The sequence below is a fragment of the Fukomys damarensis genome, unplaced genomic scaffold (assembly GCF_012274545.1).
Source record: "Fukomys damarensis isolate Sample0158 unplaced genomic scaffold, DMR_v1.0_HiC HiC_scaffold_18, whole genome shotgun sequence".
NCBI lineage: Eukaryota > Metazoa > Chordata > Mammalia > Rodentia > Bathyergidae > Fukomys > Fukomys damarensis.
The window spans coordinates 49521601-49530311 of record NW_022900930.1 but is presented as its reverse complement, the minus strand read 5'-3'; the positions used below and the strand labels follow the sequence as shown (position 1 = coordinate 49530311).

At 41.2% G+C, this 8711-nt stretch overlaps 1 long non-coding RNA gene across 1 annotated transcript; it reads left to right on the top strand.

The window, feature by feature from the left end:
• The first annotated feature begins 1918 nt into the window (after nucleotides 1–1918).
• LOC109118060 lies at nucleotides 1919–4772 on the top strand. Its single transcript, XR_002025331.2, has 2 exons — nucleotides 1919–2028; nucleotides 3939–4772. It is a non-coding gene; the product is annotated as an uncharacterized LOC109118060 (long non-coding RNA).
• Nucleotides 4773–8711: the final 3939 nt, after the last annotated feature.

The following is an 8711-nucleotide window of genomic DNA, read 5'->3' as shown; positions in this document are numbered from 1 at the left end:
TGCAGACTGCAGTCTCTTTCTGTGAGCAGGATTAGCATCCTGCATTACCTCTGAGCGAACTGGACAGGTGAAAGGACAGGACTCGTGCAAGTTTCCCCTGTACAGAATCTGGTCATCAAGCCCCTTTAGGACAGGAGAAACGGATGAGTGTTTGAACCGGTAACATTAGATAGCATGGCTGATTATAAGAGAAAGGTGATGGGGGAATTTAATGCAGGAGCATGAAAGAACATTTTTATTTGCTCCGTGTTTAACTCTTGTACTGGACTAATTCTGGACAGCATTTCAGATTATCCTGTGGGCATTCCAAAAAAGTCTCCTAAAAACTGAAGTGTCTGCATTCTTGATGGTCACTGTCAGCCTGCTAGCACCCTCTTTTGGGTTGTTTATCTCTTCCTTAACAATTTCCAACAACTCTGACTATATTCATATTTTCTACACATTTTTTTTCTTTTGGTACTGGGTGTAGAACTCGGGAACTTGCCCTTGTGAGGCAGGTGGCAGAACCACTGAGCTAAATCCCCGACCCCACTACAGATATTTTTCTGTTTGTTCTTGCTGCCTGTGTATAAGGTGATACACTAGTTGGTTTGGTTTTCTGCCTTTTTCCCAAACATTTTTGTCCGAGATCATACACCATAATTAAAGTTCTGTGCTTTACATTGTATTCTTGAAGATTTCTCCCATTTTCTTGCAGTATTTATGAGGTTTCACATTTTTGCTTTAACTGTGATACATCAGGAGTGTGTTTTAGCCTCGGTAGTGGGAGTGGAGATAGATGCAGGTGATGTTTTCCGAGTCCGTGCTGTTTGGAGCTCACTGTCCTGATTTTCTGGCTGACAAACGTCATGCTCAGAGCAGCGGCCACACAAGGCAGGTAGCTGTTGAGTTGGGGACATTGCATGTGTGACGGAAGCCACAGGACTTCTCTTAAGAGACTGGTGGCTTCTGCCTGGTAAGGAGAAGAGAGTCTGGTGTGTCTGTCCTGGCCCGGGGCTAAGGGCTAACTCAGGACTCTTTGTGTTGTGAGGCTTACTAGCTTCTCTGCGGAAGAGATTGAGGCTGAACTAAGGAAACCGCTCATCGGCATATATTGGACATAGGGTGTACTGAAATAGGGATTGTTTTCATAGAAACGTGATTCTGTAATTTGTCTATTTCTAACTAGTCACTAGAATTCATTGACCCTTTTACTGGGAAACTTGATGGTACCATTCCCGAGGTGACACATGGCGTTTTCAAGTGGCTGGGATGGTACTGAGCATAAAGTTGGGTGGCTTTTGCTTGCAGCCCCACAAACTCCTCATGTTTTTGCCCAGTGCGTGCCACCCTCCTACCTCTGGTGAGGACAGCAGGGCACATGTCGTCTACCCTCACAGCACAGGCACAGATGAGGGCCTTGGCTCTAGGGCTGCAGACTCGCCAAGGAGGTCCGGGGCCTTCTGTCGCCCTTGGTGTTGACTCCTACGCATAGAAACATCCACATTGGTTGAAGCTAGGCATTCTGAATACACAAAGTAGTATTTCCTAGAGCCAGACCGTTGGTGTCCTCAGCATTGCACTTAGCTTTCTTTTTCTTTTCTGCCATGGTTTATGTTTAGAAAAACAAGTTAAATGGCAACCTTACCTTCCTTAGTTTCATTAGTGATACTGTTATATTCCCACATAAAAAAATAAATGTGTCATATCTCAGGAAATGAATAGAGTACTACTTTAGCTTTGTAGAACCAACCTGGAATTAACAGGATAAGAAGGGCATCTGTCCCTTCAAAACAGGATTGTGACTTTCCGTGTAGAAAGGTGTACATGTTCATTTTTCTGTGATAAAGATAACTTCTGATATTTTATATCTTAGTGTCATGTTAGAGATTTCATTTCATGATCATTTGTTCATTCACATGTATTTTTATTTTTAGCTCTAAGCGAAAGACATGAGGCCTCAGCCTGACATGAGGTGATTTTGAGGTCATCCGATTTCTGGCTAGAAGTGTGCTGTCACCTGGTCCTGAAACCACTTCACACAGAATGGTAATGGCAAACTTGAGGGACAGAGAGGGGCCTCACATTTCTGTGTCTGTTCCTATCCCTGTTCCTTCCTTTGTAAGACTGAAAAATCCTTAGGGAACAAAAGGCATTAAGTAATGTACTGACATAGCCTGACTGAACCGTGCTGATGTTCCCAGCTGGATTAACACCAGTCTTCATGTGCTAATCAAACCTTGTAAAATTGTTTAAACACAGGGTCTTTTTCTCTTTTCCAAGTGACCTCTTGAGCTACTTATCTGGTAATAAAATAATTACTATTTTAGGAATTTGCAGATTGAATTTTTTTTTAAACCAGTAGGATTAATAAGTTTTCAGAGTAGAAAGTAAGGATTCTTGCCACAGATTCTCTTCCTGTGCTAAAGAAATTTGATGTTTTATGTAGATGATGTGTTTTACTTTTTAAAATGTAAAGTGCCTATTGAGAATTTCATTTGTACACTTGTCTGCTTTAATTGTTAAAAGTTCAAAATATATTTCCTCATTGTACATAATAGCATCATTTTTCTTCATTCAGCTTTTGGAGGAGGAGTTCGGCCAGGTTTATTCTGACGGCCCCCGTCTTTCTAAGTATGTGATGAAACGGTGCTTCAGGCCCACGCTACGCTCCCCTCCCTGGAAACAGAATTTCAGTAGGGTTCTTGGCTCAAGTTAAGATTTTACATTAAGCCACTAGTTAGGAGAAGTGTTGTGTTACTCTACCTCATTTCCTGTCTTACATGTAATAGCATTAATAGTAAAAGCTGCATCACTTAGAAAGTGAGATTTTGGCCCCATTCTAGAGGGTGATATTGATGCACATTCTAAATTCTGTTCCAGCAGTATTTTTGTGTTTAAACAAAAGTCGTATTTATCTTTATGTTTCCTTCTAGAGGCCCAGTTGTCACTCTAGTTCTGGGTCACTATTTTTCTGTAGCCTTTTCATGCCCCTTTCATATGTTAGATATTGAGAATGACTTGAAAGTTGGAGAGTATGTCTGTGGCTTTCTGTAGTGGTGGAGAATCTTTCTTGTGCACTGAGGAGCAGTGAGCTGCGGTGGAGCCCTGGCCCTGCTGGGTGCCCCGGCGTGGGTGACCTCCTGTCTGTGGCCTCACCCCAGCCCAGTCTGCTCTAGAGGGCCCTGAGGAGCCCCGAGTTCTTTGTTTGGCCAGCTCTTCTCGTGTAGTTTTATGTTTCTACACATGTGAACTCAGAACTGTTAGTTTTCTGTAAAATCACTAAATACGCTGGTCTCAGCATGGTGTTTCAGTCTATGGTAGGTAGGAGAGCTTTCACTGTAGTTCATTTTTGTGTAGTAATAGCATTTGAATGAGAAGCAGATACTGATAACCATCTTTTGGGAAGTTCTGATTTCTTCTGCTAGTCCCAATTTTTTTTTTCTTTTATATAAAACTCCTAACTGGATTGGGCTGTTTTGAAGTTGGAAAAATCTTCAAAGAGCATCTTTCTTATTTCATGTAATAGAAGTTAATGTGAGACGACAAACACTTTAACTACTGTTAATTGGCTAAAAAAGTAGTTTCTAAAGGTATGAGTTGTACAGGAACAAAATCTGTAATTTCATTTATGCGTCTGAATGTCACTATGATGATAGCTTTCACAAGAAATATAGCTAATGCCATTTGAAAGCTTCACATTGTAAATGTGAACACATTTTGACCCAGTAAATATTAGATAGTTAAATAGGTAATATGTATGATGTTTAATATTTATTTTGATAAACTTTCTTGTTTCTAAGTAAAACTGTAATATTAGATTTGAGCTATATATTATATATGTAAGATGAGAAAAACATTAACATTACAATGTTTTGAAAATTTAAAAGTAAATACCTTTTCTGAGAACGTCTTTTCCTTTGACATTGTTTAATTCTGTTCCCTTTTTTGTTTTTTAGGTTTGCAATTTTTTTTGGTGATGGCATGTTCAGAATCTTAGATCCCTAAGTTCAATATGTTGGAAATATTTAGAAATCTTGGAAATTATATGATTACTTAGTAGGTGAAACAGTAAATAATAAAAGTATACAAAAGAACTTTGTCCTTTTAAGTTGGCTGCATGTTTTAAATTGTTAGCTGTCAGTATTAGTGTCATACTCTTTTGAAGGTTTGGGAATCTTAGGGATTTCATATTTTCCCAGGTAGTTATGTAATTTCTCCCATGCCTGTTCAGTTAGCTTGTTTTCTTTTCTGTGCTTTGCAGTGTGTGTTACTTAGACCAGAGTAATTATTGATCAGAAATAAAGAAGAGGGAAAAACAATCATCAGGTGACAATCCAAAGGTGGTGATTACAAAATTTCAACTTGGAAACAGTTTATATTAGAATTTGCAAATTCTACCCAAATTATATCCGAATACACTTGTGATAAAATGCTACCAGTTATTATATAAGACAGAGATGCTAACGAGGAAGGAAAAGAGCCGTTCATTTTCACCTCCTTGCTTCCCCCTTCTCTCTTATCAGATGAATGAATTGTATAGTAGCTAAAAGGTAGGTGGTGTGAATAAAAAGGAAAAGAAGGGAAACACCTCTGGTCTCTAAGAAGGATCAATTTTCCTCCAGAGTTGGAAGGTCACCTTCTTCCATGTACCTGAACAGTTTCCAGCTGTGGACTACTCAGTAAGCCTGGACTGTGGCCAGGGGTGACTTTGACCTGGGATGGGCGGAGTGCTAGTATTGCACAGTGGTAGACAGCCCTTGAGGAGCTGTTGTGCCCATCTCTTCCCGGCCTCGCCCGTCACTCCTGGGATTAAGAGATGAGAACATGTTGGGTGAGACAGATCAAATATGGCTGCCTCCCTTCTCTTGTGACCACAGTTGGACAAGACTGATTTGTAAGACCACATACAGAAACAGCTTGGAAAAGGATTGAAGGACAAAGATGAAGAAAGTGCAGGGAACTTGAGCCTGATAATAGCTCGGGAGAATATCACATACGTATTTATTGCGAAGTTATTGGTGGATGATCCAGAATTCATGAAAACTGTACATCTGCAGTAGACGTTTCCTAAGGTTTCTGTTGGAAAGCTTTTAGGGGCTAAAGGACTGCCCATTACCCCTGCTCCCTTTTTTGTTTTGCTTTGTTATAAGAGGAATTGGCTGATGTATGTTTATAGCAGGCACAATAAAAACATTAGATTTTTTTTAATCAAGTTACATTTTCATCTAAACATGTGTTGCCTATTTAGCTGTTTCCCCATTACAACTGGCTCTTTAAAAACTCCTTCTGTGATACTTTTGTCAGTATAGGTGTTTCCCCTAAGCCAGTTCTAGCTATTGACTGGGCCTACACAGAAGGAATTATCCAGGCAAGAAAAAATTTAGTCCTTGCTAGAATGAATATTTTAAAGACCCTCTTAGATTCTAATAACTGAGTACAAATGAAAGAGATGCGAGAGTGGGAAAAACTTGAGTCTCACAATAGAAAGTAGGGTGGGTAGATGTGAATTTCTTACAGCTAACTTACAATGCATCGAAGGAAGGGAGTTACCTTCCTGGAGAGAAGATGGTGTGCAAGATGCCTCTGTAAGAGGCATTTTGTTGTTTTGGGTGACGCACTAGCATACGGCCGTGTTTTAGGGATAGTGATGTGATCTTTAGAAATATGGATGCATTTCCAAACAGTGAGTTTAATTTTATTCTGGTATGTTCTAAAGGGTTATGTGCCTCAAAGATTTGCGTAATTCCAAAAAGCTGGGAAATTAGAAAAATATCATGAATGAAGTTGTTTTGTCCCTGTTGTGTAACTTCAGGAAATACTGTAGAATACTGAGCATTGCAGAGAATTTAGTTGTATGCATATAACCAGTGTTGGATGGTTGCTTCCTAGGAACTTTTGAATGAAATTTTCTCTTTAAGCCTCTGTCAGCCTTCATTATATTATAAGAGTGTTTTAGTGTGCATCTCGTGGGAAACCTGTACATTCCTGAGCCACTGCACTTCATGCCTCCAACACGTTGCTTGCAATCCAAAGTCTGATTCTCTTTATCCCAGGAGGAACAGAGCTTTGACAGTCTGGGTACACTAAGCCCAGAAGGACCCAGGGAAAGCAACCTAAGACTACGGCCCTGTTTTGGCGTTTTAGATGAACTCCTGTCAGACATTTAAGGAAAGCCAGGGTTCCTCTTGGCAGGAAGACTGCACAGATCTAGCGGTTCTGTGCGATTTCCAGGTGTGCAGGGACTGTTCTTGGCTGAGTGTCATGAAGCCCTGATCTGAAAGATCCTCTGCCTGTCCTTGCTTCAACTTCATTCTGGCTCTGTCAGTGGTTCTGTGCTGCCTTGGATTGGGACATCAGTCCTGAAGGTTGCTACTGTCACTCCACACAGACCTGCAACCACAGTCGAGAGCTTCACAATGAAATGGACCAACGCTCTGTGCTCTGCGAAGTGGGAGTCAAGTACAGGAGGAAACCGAGCTGAGGGCTCCTGCTGGTGAAAGGGTTATTTCAGAATAAGTTGAATATTAATGTCTTGTTTTTGAAGTGAGCATGCTTTTTGCTAAAATTTCTGATGATTGTGAAAGTTTCCTCCCTGGGTCCTTCTCGTGTCTCAGGATATCTGATTCATGCTGTAAACTCTGTACTTCAAATTAAAACAGAGATTGGAAATTTGGAATTCTGTTGTTTTGTGACTTTTGAATTTCAGCACATTTTCAGAAAAATTGTCAAGTTTCCCAGATAATTTTATTTTTATTCCCTTCTTTCCGAGTGTATGATTATTTCTCAGTTTTGTTCACTCATTTATAAATGTGGAGAAGAGTATTTAAATCAGTTCACGTTTTGACACAGATTGGATGCATTTGATTTAAATTATTAGAAATGTACTTCAGCAACATAAAAGTCCACCACACAGCTCCAGTCTCCCTTGTGTACCTCAGCTCAGCTGCTTACCCTGTCACTGAGAATTTCCGGCAACGTCCACCTCACTCAGATCATCCTCAGAAAATCAAGAAATCCTGGGAGCTCTTCTCTTGGGACTGAGTAGGTGGAAGAGCGTTTCCAGGGACGACATAGCCCATCTGAGAAGCACTGCTATCTGTCTGTGAGATAGAATCTGTCTTTCTGCATTGAAGCCGTAGACACGAAATAGCCTTGTAACGTGTGCCTTAGTGTAAGCGAAACATAACTTGTCTCTAAGACATTTCTTTCAGTACAGTCTGGTGGAGAGGGGCCTGGGTCAGTCAGCCGGCTGAAAGTTAGACATGGTTTATTCAGGATTTGAAGGTATTTTCTTCTAAATTCCCCTTTAGGTATAAAGTTCTGGGATTGTGCAGTGTGTGCTTCACAATGTCACCTCTCCAGAGAGGAGCCCGCGTTCATCCTGCCCTCAGAGGCGCATGCTGTGTCCCCGCGGCCGTCCCTAGTGTTGATGTGAACGTGCAGCGGGACTCACCTGTGCTGCCCGTTCTTCCCCAGTGGCGCTGTCCACTTCTGGGCGGGCCGGTGAACCTCACCTGCGGCTCGTCCTCCTCCTTGCCCTCCCGTCGTCGGGCTCTGTCATCTTGCTTTTTGTCTCCCTCCCCTTCCCTGCGGGGAAGTAGAACAGATGAGTCAGGGATCTTGGCTGTCCAGGGTCTGTCTCTGGGGTCTTCCCCATCTATGCACAGCAGCGTAGTGTTCTGAAGGCGGCCTCATTTGTGGTGGTGAAGTAGCCTCCTTGGCTGTGTGCGCTGCTGTGGGCAGAGCTGACCTCAGAGCTTGCTGGGTACTGGAGCTGTGCGCCAAGGGAGGCCGTTGAGATCTACCTCTCTTCCTCAGGTGCTGGTGAAATCGTGCAGGGGAAGCGATTAAGATTTTGATGGAAAGATTGGTTGAAATAAGGCCTCTTTTTAGGCCCTCGTGAACCCACACTGTTCACATGTGTCTTCAGAAAAATTATAATTGCTTAAAAGGTACCTACCATATTATACTGATACAATAAAAATGAGGTAATTACTCTAAAATTTTCACTATCACTTTCATAATCGCTGCCTATGTGTTATTTGTAAAAGGATACACTGCAATAATTTTCTGACTCTTGCTCTAATATTATTTAATTATTTAAAACAATACTTTTATTTTTGAGAAAAGTTTTAAAGCAAGACTTTACTTTTCATGCAATGTACAAATATTCCCAAAAGCTGCGTGCGTGCATTTTCCATATATAAAAGTTAATCAGGGTCTGTGTATTTTCTTAAGTGAGAGTCTCTGAACTTTGTAATTACTAAGTGCCGGGAGTAGGGTGAGACTGCAAATGAACGGGCTCGTATATGGAGCAAGCTTTGAATGAAGTAACTTTGTCCTCTGAAGCAGCTTTCAGTTAATACATTTTTGTTTACGGAAATGCATGTGAGTTGAAGGAAATGAATTAAAAGCCATATAAATAAGTCTTAAGTCAGGGCTTACAGCTTTTCCACCCAGCACGAACAGTGTAGTAAGGGTGGTGCGGAAGGAAGGGTTTAATCTTGACCCTTCTGTAGGGCTGTGTCGTGTGGCTCTGAAACAAGGACAAGGTGAGGATGTTTTTCTGTTTTTAACTTGGCCTTTTTATGCCTTTCTCACAGCTATATGCCCTTTATTTTGTAAAATCAAAAGTGTGTAGTCCTGCTTTCTCTAAAAATAGTTTTAAAATATTTTATTGGTCTGTGAACTCAGGCCGGGAGCTGTTGTTTCTTGGAATTGTACCGTCA